The 16,900-nt window shown below is 41.1% G+C and overlaps 1 protein-coding gene across 1 annotated transcript in view; it reads right to left on the minus strand.

The window, feature by feature from the left end:
* gjc2 (gap junction protein gamma 2) overlaps positions 1–11,139 on the minus strand; it is a 29,352-nt gene extending 18,213 nt beyond the window's left edge. The window contains exon 1 of the mRNA XM_089009245.1: positions 11,050–11,139. The gene's annotated coding sequence lies outside the window, so the exon portion shown is untranslated. The remainder of the gene's footprint in view (positions 1–11,049) is intronic.
* Between the last annotated feature and the right edge of the window lie 5,761 nt (positions 11,140–16,900).

The following is a 16,900-nucleotide window of genomic DNA, read 5'->3' on the forward strand; positions in this document are numbered from 1 at the left end:
AAGCGCCTGAAGCCTTTCTCCTGTAAGACATGCTTTGACATTGCTCGCCATCCAAGGTCTGGCAACATGTGACTGCCAAACGGCACTCTTTAATATTCATAAGGTTATATTTTGGGGTGTGACATGTAAAACAGACATTCTATTTTTAGTTTTAAATGGTCATGTGTATACCGCCTGCTCACATTGTCTTAGTCTCAGCAAATTACAAGCAGTGTGACAGCGAGGTGGTCGACTGGTTAACTCACAGGTGACAAAGTCAAAGCCGCCAGATCTAACCCGCCACATCATATTATGTTGCTCGTAAAACCAAATCAAAAATGTCAATTTACATGATGTTTGCACAAGTCTGGACCAAAATTTCAAATTGTGATATGTATTCCATAATAACATGATATTGCAACCATTTTCATTGCCAAACCCTTTATGACAATAATGTAAACAATGTTGAAACACTGTCAGAGCTGACAGGTAGTTCACGCCCTCATAGCAACATCAGCTGAAAAAGGCACGTCACAACAACATCCATGACACTCTGATTAAGGTGTAAGTACATGCCGAAACATGTCAGGTACTCGAACCGCCTAAAACGCCACTGTCTGTAGTAAAAGAATACTTCTGTTTCAAAACTACAGTAAAAATCGATATTCAAGTTATCGATAACTATCGATATATCTTTTATGTCTATATAGAAATAATATCTTCTGATTATCATATCGATACTTTAGTTGTCTAACAATTTGTTATGTATGTAATTTGTGAGGAATATTAAACATGTACAGTGATACCTTGGCTTACGAACTTAATTGGTTCCCAGACAGTGTGTAAGGTGAAAAGTGTGTATCCCAAACATTGATTTCCCTTAGGAAACCATTAAAATGAGAATAATCTGTTCCCAGGTCCCCATATAACATGATTTTCTACTTTCTAATTTTCTAAGCCATAAAACTACACTACCAGGCTGCCTCTTGACGGTATCCGAGTGAAGTTGCTGTGCTTTCTCTATGATAATTCTATCTAGTTCCTCATCAATTGTGTTCTGCTGCGTTCTTGACCAATAAATGCGGCTTTAACCGAAGACTGAGGGCAGGGAATTGAAGACAAAAAAAAAGTCAGCAGCCATTTCCTTGTTAGGAGAACCGGCTCGTTCTTGAACGACACATCACTCATTGTGGCGCTCCGTGTGTATCCCTAAAAATAGTTTGTATGCCAAGATTAAGTTCTCGTTAATTTAATGTTCGTACGCTGAAATGTTCGTTAGCCAAGGCACTCATAAGCAGAGGTATCACTGTATATGGTTTCATAAAATTCACCATCAAAGGGAAACTGTAACTACAATACAAGAATGAGTTTCATACCCTGGGGTTACCACGCATCACATTGCATAGAGCTGCAGTGTGAAGCTGATGCCAGCCATCCTATATGGGGTTTGCCGGCATGGTTTTTCTATGGGTACTCTGGTTTCCGCCCACATTCCAAAAACATGTGTGGCAAGCTGATTGACCACTAAATTGTCCCTAGGTGTGTCAAAAGTCAACGTCAAAGTCAGCTTTATTGTCAAATATGCTAATATGCATGACATACAGCACAGATGAAATTACTGTCCTCTCGGACCCAGCATGCAAGGCACTTATAATGACTTTAACAAACATAATAAACATGAAAACGGCAATTTGCCGGGAGAGGGGAGCCGCTGTGTGTTCACGCGCCGCCATCTTATGAAAAAAATAAAAAATAACAAATAACAAATATGACAACAGAGACAAATATGACAAAGACACAGAGTCATTCATTCTTCAGGACTTGCTGTACCCTCTTTGTGATGACAGGAAGCAGTTCTAGTAAAAAGAGGAGAGGATCAAAGCATCCATGTCATCAGTGGATCAGGGACGTCATGGTGGAATTTGTACGTCTACTACAAGCTAAATGTTGAAAGCAAACACTAAGCTGTAGCATCCATTGACGAAAAGACATTGTCTCACATCTCCTGTCCCACATAAATCCTGTGTGAGAGTGGATCATTGTTTGTCTCAGATTGCCCTGCGATTGACTATCAACCAGTGTCCGCCACTTACTTCCCAAAGATAGTCAGGAAAGGCATTCCCCTTGACCCTCAGGAATAAGCGGATTGGAAAATGAATGAATGGATACATCTATATTTGTTTAGTTATTGCTTTAAAATGTTTAAATATTTGAGAAACAAATATATTCCAGAAAAAAAAGGTCTGAATGTAATGAGAAGAAAAAAAAGACGTTTAACCGATATTGGATTTTCTTAGTGGAGAAAAAAAAGTAGCAATATGTTGAGAATAGATTTGGAATGCGAAACAACCTGTGCAAAGGGACATGTTAATACAATTTAATAGAAGCCAGGCCATGGCATTGTTTTGTTCACCTTTAAGAGGTCAGTTAAAGCTGTGAGGGTTGGCAGCATAGCCGAATGAAGATGTCTCTCCTTGGCCGCCACTAATGTCATCACAAGTTTTTTTTTTCCAAAGCCACATGGTTGCGCTGAGCAGAGTTGATGCGAGCAGACTGCAGGGCTGTGGACGCCTGCATTTATGTAACAGATCGAGCTGCCCCCATGTGACTCGGAAATGCCCCCACCCCCTCCAACCTCTTCGACCCCTCCCCCCTCCACCCTGGGAGAAAAGAGTGACACAAGACACCAGAATGAAAACATGCAACTGCTCCTGCGCCGCATGTACTGTGTGGCACTATCATTTAAGTGTTGTGGTTTGGGTGGGAGGGCGGTTTCCAAGGGGGTGGGGGCCGGCCATCCCATAGGCTGCCTGAGAGTGGTGGCAGTCCTATCTCATTTGTTCATCTGGCTCCTCGTTTTCTCAGCCGGGTCTATCCTACCCGCGGGCCTAGTGCGTCTCGTGCCAGTTTGACGAAGGCCCGACTCCACTGAAGCGACGGAGATGAAAAAAGCCTTGAAGGAGTGCCGGAAAACTTGTGCTGCGTCGTGCGCACATGAGTCCGGCTACTCGTTTGATATATGTGAGTTTGTCGCTGTCAACCCCCGCCAACTCCCCCACTCATCTCAGGGACAATGGAAGCCACCATGCCGAATCAGTGTACAACTTGCTGGCAGATTTAGAAAACAACTGTACAAAAAGAGAATCATCAGTGTTTGGACTGGCGAACGTAAGGCCCAACAAAGGTGGGAGGTGGGAGTCGTGGCTCGATATTTGTCTGATTGTATTGGGGCAGTTGTCGCCTATTCAGGCAATTGGAATGAAACTCGGCAGAGTGCAGACATCCACCAAAGCAGGACTGTAAAACAAAAGTACGGAGCGTTGTTTTGATCCAGGTCGTTCGTGGTGGTCGCAATCCGCCAAGTGCACGATGATCATTAATGTGATTCGTTGTGATGAATTATTACAGTTCAGGGAGGGGAAAAGTAGCAGTCAATCCAAGAGCGGGTGGAGAGCGCCATAATACAGTACTAGGGAAGGTGTTCCGTGTGGGAAAACGCAGAGGGAGATAGAGCCTTGAGTCACGCTAGTATGCACAATCATCTGGCAGCAGAGGTCTTATACCCAGGTGGTGATTGCATATTAGCTGCAGATGCGGGAGCAACCTCTGGCCAAGCCTGAAAATAACAGGGAACAAACCAAATCCCTGGAAGTGGATCACCAAAAGTAGTGAGTATCCAAAAATAAAAGGAGGAACCTGTGACAGCACATCACAGTACCCTCACTCAAAGGGTGCCTCCCGGAACCTGCCCTGTCTTCCAGGATAGGCCTTGTAAAAGTCCCTCAGGAGACAAGGGTCCAGGATGAGGCGGCAGGAGACCCAGGACCGTTCCTCTGGGTTGTACCCCTCCCAGTTGACAAGATATTGTAAAAATCTTAAATCAACGCAAAGACAAAGTGTGAGATTGTTCTTTTCCACAAAGAAGACAAAACCTGTCCCAATGGAGGATGCCTCAGGGCGAGAGAGGTTGACAGAGGAGGTTTTGATGAATGTGAAGGCCCACGGAGAGCGCCTCTTCGTGTGTCACAGAACCGAGACACAACGAGTGACAGTTGGAACTTCAGCACACGATCCTGTATTTAGATCCTAGCATTTAGAGAGGCGAGACTATGAATGGCAGGGGACAATGGTGAAGGAATGACCAATAGTTGAATAGTCTCATTGTGGTTACCTGAGATGACCAACGAAAGGGGAGTGGTATGGTGAGTAACTCCGAAAATAGATCTTCCATCCACAGAATCAGAATCAGAAAACCTTTATTCGTCCCACAATAGGGAAATTTGCTTGAATGACCCTTTCTACCTCTAAAGGCTCAAAGGGTACCTTTTCCAAAGAAGCAACGACCTTGTTGATAAAATTGTCATCTGCACCTGAATCAATGAGCATTTGAATTGAATGTTTACTTGGAATGAAGGGCGAGTTGAAGAGCGAGAAGAAGAGGAGGTTTGGCTCACAAGACTGCTCTCCTTCACTGATGAGCCAGATATTTTGGCGGTGCTGGAAAAGTGTCCTCAAATATCCTGCCTGCCCACAGTACAGGCACAGGTTTACGTCCATTAGTCTCTGCCGTTCACCCAGTGTGAGACGAGTCTTGCCGAGCTGCATGGGTTCCTCCGGAGGCAAAGGCGGAGTACGAAACTCGGGAGGAATAATAGGCTGTACATGGGTGTTTTTAGGATACATCAGGAGAACGGTTCGCTTAACCACTCGAATTTGGAGGTCATTGCCCCGAATGCTCCAAACACCACTGTCACGTTTACCTTGCAGGCTTCCAGATGGACCTTGACTGTAGGTGTCTTTGGGTGTAGATGGTTAAATATATGTGTCTATGTAGCATCCTCGTCATCCGCCCATCGGGTCATGAGTTGTTCTAATTGTTTAAGGCACAGGTGTCAAAGTCAAGGCCCAGGGGCCAAATCTGGCCCGTCACATCATTTTATTCGGCCTGTGAAAGCACATCAAAATTCCATGATGCTTGTAAAGTCCGAACCAAAATTTCGAATTGTCCCATGTAAACCACAATAACAGTCATTATTTTTACAACAAATTTGAAAACTACTTATTCATTAATTTATTGTGTGCTTTATATGTAAAATATGTGTATGGCATTAAATATTCTAATGGCCTCCCCAAATTCATAACGGCCCCGAGAGGAAACCGTAACTAAAATGTGGCCTGCGGGAAAAAAAAACAGTTTAACACCCTTGGTGTAAGGTAATTGAATCACCCAGTAAAAAGTGTTTACCACTCAGGCGATCGCAAAACCACTAGATATTTTCAAATGCTTGTTAAAAACCTCCAAAAGCAAATGTCCTTGGATTGGTTCTTTTAGGCAAAAACCACTTAAGAGAGAGAATATGACCAAAACGGGCAAACATCAATGATGACGTAGTTAAAACTGAATGGCCATCATTTTTTTCCTTTATTTTTGACCTGTCCGATGAATTTGTTACATATTTATATGCACTGTTATGCTTTTGAAAATATTTTTTTAAAATGTGTTTTTTTGTTTTTTAACAAAAATGTTTTTTTAGGACGAGGGGGGCTCGGTCCTAACTGGCTGTTGTGTTACGTCAATACTATTTGTACATGATGTCATTTGTACAGTACTTGTCATTAACTTGCAAAGACTGTTAAATAAAGTTCAACTATGATTGTGACCTATCATCACACTTTTTCATCGTACCCTTCTATTAGTGATGGCAAAATGAGGCATCATGAAGCAATGAGACTGAGTAACCAAATAGTTTGCTTTTTAGGCCTTTAAAGTCAGAATTTTGAGATTAAAGTCAGGATTCTGAGATAAAGTCAGACTTGTGATAAAACTGAGAATCGTGCCAACTTATTTTTTTCTTTGCTCGCCCTCATCCTCTTGTGTAAAAATGGCAAAGAGTTGTGATGTGAATGAATGTGCGTGTGTGTTTACTTTCGACACTCACTGGAAGTATAGATAGAATAAATAGATAGAAAGCTATAGCTAGCTAATAGATACAGTGATATTGACATATACAGTATGTATGCATGCACATATCCCAAAGTAGAAATGGATATTTTGCTGTTTTCCATCCCACACCAGATCTTCCCCTTCTGACTAGTGAAGTTTTCCCATCAGGGCACTAAAATCCGACTAGCCATCCAAAGGAAGGCAAGAACAAAGCTTGGCCTGCAGAGCGTGTTGGGGCGGCTGGTCTTCATCCTTGACATTATCTTGTGTTAACCAGCCGTGTCATGGACTCCGAACAGGGGCACGCCCAGAGGAACTGCAGACCTCGTCAGGGTCATTTGCAGTAGCAGAGAAATGTTCAAGGCACATTTCCCCCTTCCTCTTACAGTTCCTCCCGATGCCTCAGTCCAACTCAGTGAACTACTAACACTGCAGGGGGCACCGAGGGCAATTTCCCACACTCGCTCGCTGGCACTTATTCACGCAACGACAACCCCTTTTCGTACATTATATCGTCATGTTCGTGGATGATACATGACTCAGCTTTTCAAGGCAGCGATAAGCATGTTCAAGGTTAATCATTTACATTGGGTCAAGGTCAACAGTGAGTGTATGAAAGTTAGATGTATTGAACGAATACACTGACTGGTTATGGGTGGGGGCAAGTGGCGCTCAATTGTCTGAGGAACTGGGGGATTTGGCCTCATTTTATTTTGTAGTTGCAACTAGTGGCCACAAGATGGCAATCACATCCTTGATCAAAAGATTTCCATCACCGGGAATATCAAAATAACATCTGCTAAATATATTAACGTGATGGAAAACAGTTACTTGTATATTGTTTTTCAAATGAAACTAAAAAAAAGAAATAACAGATTAAGTTCAATCATATTTTTACAAAGTTTTAAAGTGACAAAAATCGTTTACATTAATTTACATTATTCTTTTTAAGTAAATAAGTAATAATAAATAATAATGTGATGATATAAAGCATATTTTTAAAATCTTGAAATTCATATAAAAAGAAAAAATATTTGTAAATAAACAACTACATTCATCATGACAAAATTATAAAACATATATTGTGTGAAAGAACAATAATCCAAATTATTACAAATCCCCCCCAAAAATTACATTTTATATACTGGTGAATAAATATCGGCAAGTCCCAAAACTGTGGTGAAAGTCAAACATCATTTTGTTATATAAAGGCTATTAAGGCTACGTCTCACCAGCTTCACCAGCCAAGTTACGTTTTGACCCACCTCCATCAGAAACAAATTATGCCTCAAAAAGATATATGTTGCATCTGAATTGAATTTGTATCTGTTTTTGAATGTTAACCTTTGCATGATGTTACTGTTCATGTATTTTTATGTGGAAAAAAAAACACTGGCCAAGCTTTTTGACATATTTTGGAATATTTCAAAAAATATATTAACCCGCCAGTGTCATAGGAGAAAATTTAATTTAATGGTTCAACGTAGTGGGTCACGTTGACCTGTAAATGCTTTGGTGTACCAAAGAGTGACCGGTGAACATTTTTGGTGTACTCGTGAACAAACATAAACGGGAACGTTAACATTTTTTTTAGCCCTTTAAGAGATATTTAACTGAGCAAGTGGGACAATCAATCTGTCATGGGGCTTGCTGAGTTGCGCTGGGGAGACAAACAGTCCAGGTGCAATGACCCCGGCAAGTATGAAAACAAACGGACATCACACTGCAACAATACAAACAAGTGCCACAGCAGATTCTTTGGTGAGTCAAAAGGCCGATCAGGGAGCCATTGCAGTTTTCTGAGGGTAATGCTAAAGTTATGAGTAACAGATTTTACAGAGCATTCCCCTGAACAGCCGGAGCGCCCGAACATAAATGAAACCTAAAAACACAAACACCCAAATATTTTTTCCCCAATTTCCTCCTCCCACCGTTCGCAGTCTACTTGGGACCAATCTACTGGCTCTTGGTTGATTGCAATCGACTTAGCATTTACCACTCAGCATCGATTTCTGCGCATGAGTGGTGATCTAGTCATCTGATCGTCTGCCCTCTATGTCAATCAAGTAGCGGGATTGATGATAGGCTGATTTGTTCTGTGTATGCAGAAACTTGAATGGAAGCGCCATCGGCGAGGCCTTTTGGTTGTCGTGTGAAAGCTTGGGAGCGGCTTTGAAGCAGCCAAAGAGCCACATGCGGCTCATAAGCCTGCACTAGATGGAGCTATGCTAAAGGGAATATAATACAATACAGCTTTATTTAGATTTTGCTTTACAGCCACTGATCCAGGAGCAATGCCACGTCCAAGAAATTAGAATATCAATCCATGTATGAACCCAATGTAGGATTTTGAGAAATTCGCCGAATGATATATTGTCGACTTGCTACTTTTAAATTCCCTTAATTGTGGTTTCTATTTTTTGGAGTGGATGAGGATATAAGAAGCTTTATATACCTTCTGTTATTACTGTAGAAATCACCTGTTTGCTATTTTTCTGGTCTGACTCAAGATTAACTAAATGTAAAAGTGTTTTTATTTTGGTACTGTTTTGCATCGACTTCGTGCTAAGGAACTACAGTAAAGTCTCGTTATATCGATATCGGATATATCGATAGTCCCGGTTATATCGATACTATTTCTATGCACGCACGGAGAAAATTACATGCAAACAGGGTCGGATATATCGATAGTCCCGGTTATATCGATATTTTTTCGGACTCCCTTGAATATCGATATAACGAGACTTTACTGTATCTTGAAGTGACGGGTGCAGCTACGTATCCTCTGACATTTCATTATTCTTCCTGACACTTTTCTGGATGTCACCAGCAGAGGTGCAACTTATTTAAGGGAAATCCCTTTAATAAGTAAATTGTACTTGTTGGACTATACATCCAGCGATTCTGTGCTTTTTACTAACATTGTGACTGTTTTTTTACTCCTATGAGAGCTGTCCATGTTATGTGCTTTGTTTTAGCTTCAGCTGTAGTTAAAGCACTATATTAATCAATATATATTGTATTGTATTGTATTGTATTGTATTGTATTGTATTGTATCCATTTTCTGATCCGATTGGCATTGCAATATGTAAACGATTTACCCTTTCCTGTGCCTTTCATAGTCGCCATTTTGTGTGTATTTAAAATGTGTTGACTTTGGTTGAGGTATTTTAGTAAGTGAAGTACAACTGTTTTTGTCCTTTGTGCTGGATGTTGATGTTGAAGCTTTTTCCGTTGCTGGTCCTACGCTTTCGAATTACCGGCCACTGAACATTCGGCAAACCCCCTCGCTGCCCATCTTTAAAGGACAACCGACGTCACTTTTTTGTTTCTTAACTGACATCGGAAAAACGTTTTATAGCATCTAAAATACCCAAAACATGCAGTATGATATTTTTATTCAAATGCAAAACACCAATAAACACCAAATAAAAATTAAAGTGTCCAAAATCTGCAAAAAAATTGAGCTGCGAATTGGGCATTTTCAGAATGTCCCGCCTCCAGTTCGTGACGTCACGCCAAGACGTCTTGCATTGCTGGAGAATCAAAACAATGGCTTCAGATTCGGAGAATATGCTTTCTTGTTACACATCCAGTTATGAATATGATTCAAATAGTTCAGAAGAGGAAAGCATACATGTTGGCAATTGATTAAATAATTTATTCCGTGCCGTTTTGAGGCAACATTGGGGGAAATATCTCACCCAAAAAGAGGCACAAAATGGCGACCTCTTGCAGACATGACAGTGTATTGCGTTTCCACAGCCTGATAAATTCCTTCCATGGAGCTTGGATGCCCTCCTCTGGCGGCTTTTGGGTGCAACACGAGGTTTTCAGACCTAACAAGTACAGCAAAATACATTGACGTGATGGAAGGACTGCTACAATGTGTCTTTTTTTTCGGTCAGGGGCGTTCCTTCCGTGACGTCATGTACGGACTCGTCACCAACTCAAAAACAAGACGCAAGTCTTAAAACGTAAAATATAGCCTTTTGCGGTGGACTCTTATTAAAATACGCTTCGTAGAAGTCATTTGAAGCCATTTTACAAATTATAGACACAACTTGTCCGGAGACGTCGGTTGTCCTTTAAAACCCGTCTCAAAACTCACTTGTACTCTTTGGCATTCGACTTCGTCATTGCTTTATTTCCTGTATATTATAGTTGTTGTTAAGTGCGTTGTTACAGCTTCAGCTGTTGTTAAAACGCGATATAAATCAATATGTATTGTTTTGTATTGTATGTGCAACATACAGCACAGATTACATTTCTACCCTCTCAATCAGACAACAGACGACAAGACAAGCTGCTGCAGATGCACACGCCACCATCAAAAGAAGAGTCAACATAAAATGTCAAAATAATACATTAAAACAAAGACAGTCGTGCAATCTTAACCACACTTCCTGCATACACTTTGTTGTTTGAAGCATTTACAGATGTAAGAGGAGCAAATTAAAGTGTCATTTTCACAATTGCATCACAGACACAAGTTCAGATGTGTTTCAAGCATTTTGGAGGGTGTAAAAAAGTTTTTTTTCTTCTGTATCATATTAATTGCAGATTTTTACCCTGCATTGCAGGCAGGTTGGATTGGATTGGATTGGATTGGATATGCCTTTATTAGTCTCACAGTGGAGAAATTTACAACATATTGCCTGCAATCAACGTGCGCTTTTGGCTTCTGAAACCTCCCCGCAGAAGATGATTTCATTACTTAGTCTTCCCAACTATAAACACAGTTTTCTTTTATGCTTGTTGGTCAAATATGTTCATAAGTTAGGTATGACCCACTGCATGCTAACCAATTTATAAAAAAAAAAGCAACAAACAATAATAAAATAGAACAGGAGAGTTAAATATGATGAACTCTACAGGTAGTAGTTGGACAATGATTTTGAAAAATTGTGATAATTCTGAAATGCAAATGCCATTTTTTGGTAAAAAGTATTAATTAACCCTTTCATGAACCCTGTAATCTGATCACATGATAAGCTGTCCACTTTGGTAACTGCTGTCCCTGAAAGATTTAAATCAGATCCACCCATGTTGATGCAAGGCATCATCACTGTCACTGTCCAATAACTTGTGGAATAAAGTGATGACTCCTCAAAATGTGCCTTACCTGTCCAGGTGGGTTGAGCGACGGTCTTTCCTATATTGTATGGCGGTGTATGCTGAGCGAGTGTCCAGAGGCATTGTTGCACTGCGCTTACGCGCAACAACAGGAGCATGGCAAGTGAGACAATGGCTCATTTTTCATCAAAACCGATCCCCACCAAGTACAGGCAGTACTCTCCGGAGAGCCCGCGTTAAAAGGAACTGCATTGTTTTCCCACCGCCTTCATGGCCGTACCTCTTTATGAATGATTTTTACTACAGCTCCATTCATGTCTTTTTATTAAGTCTGTCAGCAGGATGGGGCAAAAAAGTGGATGGGAGTCTTCATGCCTCCAAACAGTCATTAATTAATCAATAGATCACCCCAAGTCCGTTCCAGAATGAATCAAACTGAACTAAATTTTAAAAGGTAGTCAAAACTAAATGAAAACTAACAATAACCAGATCACTTTAAGGGGACACAACTCACAATATTGAATACAGAAAACTAACAATAACCAGATCACTTTAAAGGGACACAACTCAAAATATTGAATACAGCATTAAGAAAATATGTGTTGCTTTCCATCACATTTATAGACCAGCAGACATTTAAACAGCTTCTTCCCCCAAGCCATTAACTCTCTAAACAGTAACACAAATATAACTATGTAGTGCCTCTTTCCAAATTTTTTATGATGACACTAGTGCAGCATGTTCAACCGGACACACATTCCTTTTGTGCTCTACATACTTGGCCAATAAAGATTATTCTGATTATGATATCAGTAGAACATGGCAGATTATACCTTAAAAAGCAGACATTTTCAATGGTCTCCAATAACAGGATATTTGTTCAATAATAAACATTGAATCTTCGAACATTGCAAGGCATTTTAAACATGTGGTTGGTCAACAACAACAACAAAACAACGGCACATGTGCACGAACCAATAATACACATTTGGGGGAAAATTGACCAAATTGTGATTTAGGCCAAACAACAGCGAGATTTAAACTGGTGGCCTGCAGCAATGATTTTTAGGTGGCCCAAGAAGAACCATGTGGTGGCCTCCCGCCATTGGGTCATTTGGACCCCAAGAACAAAACACCCTCTGATCATCCTGGTAGGTACCTAAATTGATGAAGAACACAATTAGATCTCTTAAGTGGTGGGATTGTCTCTCTTATTTTATCAACACAACTGTAGAACTGTCATCCCAAAATGAGTATTATTGTCCGAAAAATCTTTGAGATTACACAGTATTCAGCAGCTAATGTTGTGCAGTGGCATACATAACCACGGTTGCTTCTGCTTGTCGAAAATACATCTTTGGCCATTTTCCAAAGGTTACTGTCAACGCCCCCCCCCCCTCCCTCAGCTGGACACAGAGGATGTTTTTTGTTGACACAAATGTAGCCCAAGTCCTTTTTTTTGACAAACATTGTGTCGAAACAACAGCCACACTTCTTCCTTCACGTTATGTGACACGTCATATTGATTCTGGGGCACTGAAGTCCAGCTATGAATCGTAGCTATCAAATTTGAATTTCAACAAGTTGTACACTATATCTTGCCAATCATGATTTTGTGACATATTTAACTGTAACCGTGCAGCACATACTTGTGTTTTATTGGGTGAAGTTCTTTGATTTGGATATCCTCTGACTGGTTTTTGGTCTGTATGTTTTGTGGCTAGTGTCCGTTTTTGTGAACAAAGTGACTGACTGAGTTAGCTATCATTTGACAGGTGTTGCGATTGGTTGAGCCAAGGACTAGATTGCACAACACAACGGCAACAACAAACAGCCTTTTGGCATGGTGTTGTGCTGTTTGTGATCGAATGACTGAGCTGGTTGTCACGTGACTACCTATGTGCCCTTTGTGAATAGAGGAGCTGTGCATCGATCCAGTTTTACAGGTGGGAACACCGAGTGAAGAGGGAGACAGCCGTGGCGGACCGTCTAGGCCTGCAAAGCCCTCTCTGCTGGCCTAAAGATATCTGAATCACATACTGATGTGAATTATATTTTGTCCAATTCTTATTAAATAATTTCAAATTGTCTTTCAGCTTCCTTTCATTATTTTTCCACTGTTGCGCAGCTTCCAGGCATGTGTTTTCATATTTAAGCATTTAACCAATCACATTGCAGCCATCATTTATTACCAGGGTCAGAAATATACCTGGACGCCTTCATAATCAATTCTGTAGGCGTAGCATAAAATAAGTGTCAGTGAAACTGTTGCTTAAACCAATCAGATTTCGGGTTGGCAAACCAACGTCTGCTAGAAGGCGCTGTCGACGTCAGAGTTTTCGCAAGCTATGATTGTTAGTCACATGATTGGCTCATCAGTAGCAAATTATAGTATCACGAGCCGCTAGTCATAAGAGCATACTGGCCAGAGCTAGCACACTATATCGGTAGCGAGCTGCATAAGCAAATATATTGTCTTGATTTAATAACGGTTTTGTCAACCCAATGGCTGAAGCAGGAGGAAAGATTGATTTGGTTGAAGATTTACTGTTAAAGCCATTTTCAAAACAGACTTTTCATCATCATTAAGAAAGGTTGGTCAGTTATTCCCTGGCTAACGGTAGTCTGGATTGATTCAGACGTAGCACTACTGAAGGCCTCGCGATGTCATCCAAAACCTGCCACTGGGAGACAGTGATATTAGGTTAGCATGTCCCTCGTACTGCAAGTTGATCAGTAAAGTGAGGGAAGCCTTGTGCTTTCGTGTTTTGTGTTACCGTATTTCCCATACTACGAAGCCCACCTAAAAGCATTAGATTTTCTCAAAAGGTTACGGTGCACCATATAATCTGATCTGTTTTATATCTAGATCGTTGTTCTGATTCTTGGACAAAATATTAAGAATATTCCATAAAGCGCCTTGTTATAGCCGCAGCATTTGTGAGTGCACAATATAAATAAAGCTGTACAGTATTGTATTCTATTCCTTTTAGGGGAAAATATGGTACATTGGTCACAAGATTTATTTTAGGAGTTAAGATTGTTGATTGAAATGTCACTTGTAGCAGACAGATCCATTCTTCGTCTGCTATTTCCTGCCGTCAGAATAAATCAAAGACTGAACAGCTTCTTGGGATGTATATACTCCATATGAAAGTATATTTGGCAAAGTCCGGCTACATATGCAGATTACAATAAATAACAGTGTGCCACATGTTCAAATATGACAACAAACGTTTTCCTGCGCTTCCACAGTTCAATTCGATTTCCAATTATATCAATGTCCAGTTTGAAGTTGATGAATATGTAAATAAACAGCAGCATATTGCTCTGCCTTAAATGACTAAATAACTTTTCCAATCAGGATTTCAAAAATAACCAAGCGCTTAACGAGGTGTGTTTTTTTGTGACAGAGGCTTGACTTGTACACAGAGTGATTGTCAGTGACATGGATTGAGGCCAAGTGCTTTAATGACTAACTGGAGACAGAGCTGCGTGTTTACGTCAGCTGAATAGAGAAGGTTACTACAGAGCATCAAGACATGACTGGGCGCCAAGTGCTTCAGCACAAGGTGGATGAAATGCGACTGGTGTTGTACTCCTGAATTATTTGCTTTTAGGTGTCTTGTGCAAGTCTTCGGAAGAAGCGGTTTCAAATCTTAGTTTGCGAGTCAAATTTTGCATTGTCTAAAAAAGATTCAGTGAGATGGATGCACTTCCCTTGTGTGGGGGCTGTCGAAGGTTGATACATGCTTGGTGATAATTACACTGCAACAGCTAGCTTGCATGGAGCTTTGGTTTGTTACTCGTCCGGCTCAAGAAGTTGCGAAATCGCTCCTGTCAGTAATTATAACTATTTCGGCAGGTTTCCTTGATGATTGGGTTGGATTGGATTTGGCTTTATTGTCTCGCAGTGGAGAAATTTACATTTCACAGCAGCAAAGTTCTGAAAGGAAGATGAAAGGAATGATACAAGTAGAAAATACATGAGCTGCCGAGGAGCTTTGTCAGCAAACTGTTCGCTGGCAAAGCTTCTCGGATAAGAAGTGAAACGTCCGACACCTTCAAAGAAGTACAGATGATGGCTGGAGAAACCTTTTCAGCGATCAACCATTCCTGTACAACTATGAGCTTACACAGACGTTTTGTTCTGGTGTGCATCATCAGGGAGGCGTGGCCAAAAATCTTTCAAGTATTAACGTAGTCCGAAATCTTGACTTTAAACCAGGGGTCTCTAAACTCTCTCCTCAAGTCAGCCTGTTTTCCAGCTCTCCCAGGAGCAACACACCTGATTCAAATCATCTGGATCTTTCTAATGTTGCTTCAAAGCTGATTGATGAGATGATCATCTGAATCAGATGTGTTGCAGCCAGCAGAGCTCGAAAACAATCAAAGTACTAGACAGTAGTTGCCTGCTCTAAACTCAAATTTGTTGTCCGGTTTCACAATAACATTCTGAATTTTGATTTTGACTTTGGAGGGATCTAGCCATCCAGCCATCTTCTGCCGCTTCTGTCGCGAGGTTGGCAGCTTCAGTAGGGAAGCCCAGAATTCGGATTCCGAGGCATTCCCAGGCCATCTGGGTGACATAGTCTCTCCAGCATGTCCTGAGTCATCCCGGGGTCTTCTGCCAGTGGGTCATGCCTGGAAAACCTCGCCAGGGAAGCATCCAGGAGGCATCTAAATCAGATGCCCGAGCCACCTCATCTAGCGTCTGTCAATGTGGAGGAGAAGTGGCTCAACTAAGAGCCCGTCCCGGATGACTGAACTTCTCACCTTATCTCTAAGGGAGAGCCCGGATACCCTACGGAGAAAGCTGTTTTCGGCCGCTTGTATTTGGGATCTTATTCTCTCGGTCATGACCCATAGCTCGTGACCGTAGATGAGTGTTGGCACGTAGATCGACCGGTAAATTGAGAGCTTCGCCTTTTGGATCAGCTCCTTCTTCACCATGACAAATTGGTACAAAGTCCAAATCACAGCAGACGCCGCACCGATCCGCCTGTCGATCTCTCAACTCCTCAAATCCTCTCGGCTGCCCTTTGTCACCGATTCTGTTCATAACCTTCATGTATAGAATTTCTAGGCGTAGCCGAAGCGTTGAAGGGCTCCGTTTTGATGTTGGAGCCTTCAAGCGGGGTTCGCAAACTCTCACTGGAGCGTTTCGCAGCCGAATGTGAAGCGATTGCAATGAGAACAGGCACCTCCAAATCTGAGACAATGGCTCTCAGTTGGAAAACGGTGAAGTGCCCTCTGCGGGTCGGGGAGGAGATCTTGTCCAAGTGGAGGAGTTTAAGTATCTGGTAGTCTTGTTTACTTTTGAGGGATGTTCGACTAAAATGTTCTCAAAATTGCACGAGAGTAGATCTTGCCTTTTTATTTTTTTATTTATTTTCAGTTTAGCTCTGCTAAAAGACCATATAATCGATTCAGAATTACTACCTCGCATTGATTCGGAAATACTGCTCTGGTGCCACAATTTGTTTCTGGGATGAGAAGCGACATGTCCGACACCTTCAAAGAAGTACAGACGACGGCTGAAAAAAACTTTTCAGCGATTCACCAAGGGTTGTTGCCTTCAGACCCAGCTATCTCCTTTTGTGCATCCAACCCTCCAATAAAATCCAAATTACTTTTTTTGTAAATCATTGGTTGTTGTGATCTGCATTTTTTTTCTTTTACATTCTGTCCCTCATAATTGAAGAGGACCTTTGGTACAAATTACTGGCCTTTATCTGCTTTGTAAGTGGGAAAAATTCAAAAGTTAGCAGTGTAACAAACACACTCTCCTCACTGTAATAATAATCATAATAATAATAATAATAATACATTTAATTTACTGTAAAATATCCTTTTCTTCCAAGATAGAAACTTTGTCACAATTACTGAAGGCAGTGATT

This window comes from Hippocampus bargibanti, linkage group LG11 (genome assembly GCF_051943395.1).
Source record: "Hippocampus bargibanti isolate YZ-2025 linkage group LG11, ASM5194339v1, whole genome shotgun sequence".
Lineage (NCBI taxonomy): Eukaryota > Metazoa > Chordata > Actinopteri > Syngnathiformes > Syngnathidae > Hippocampus > Hippocampus bargibanti.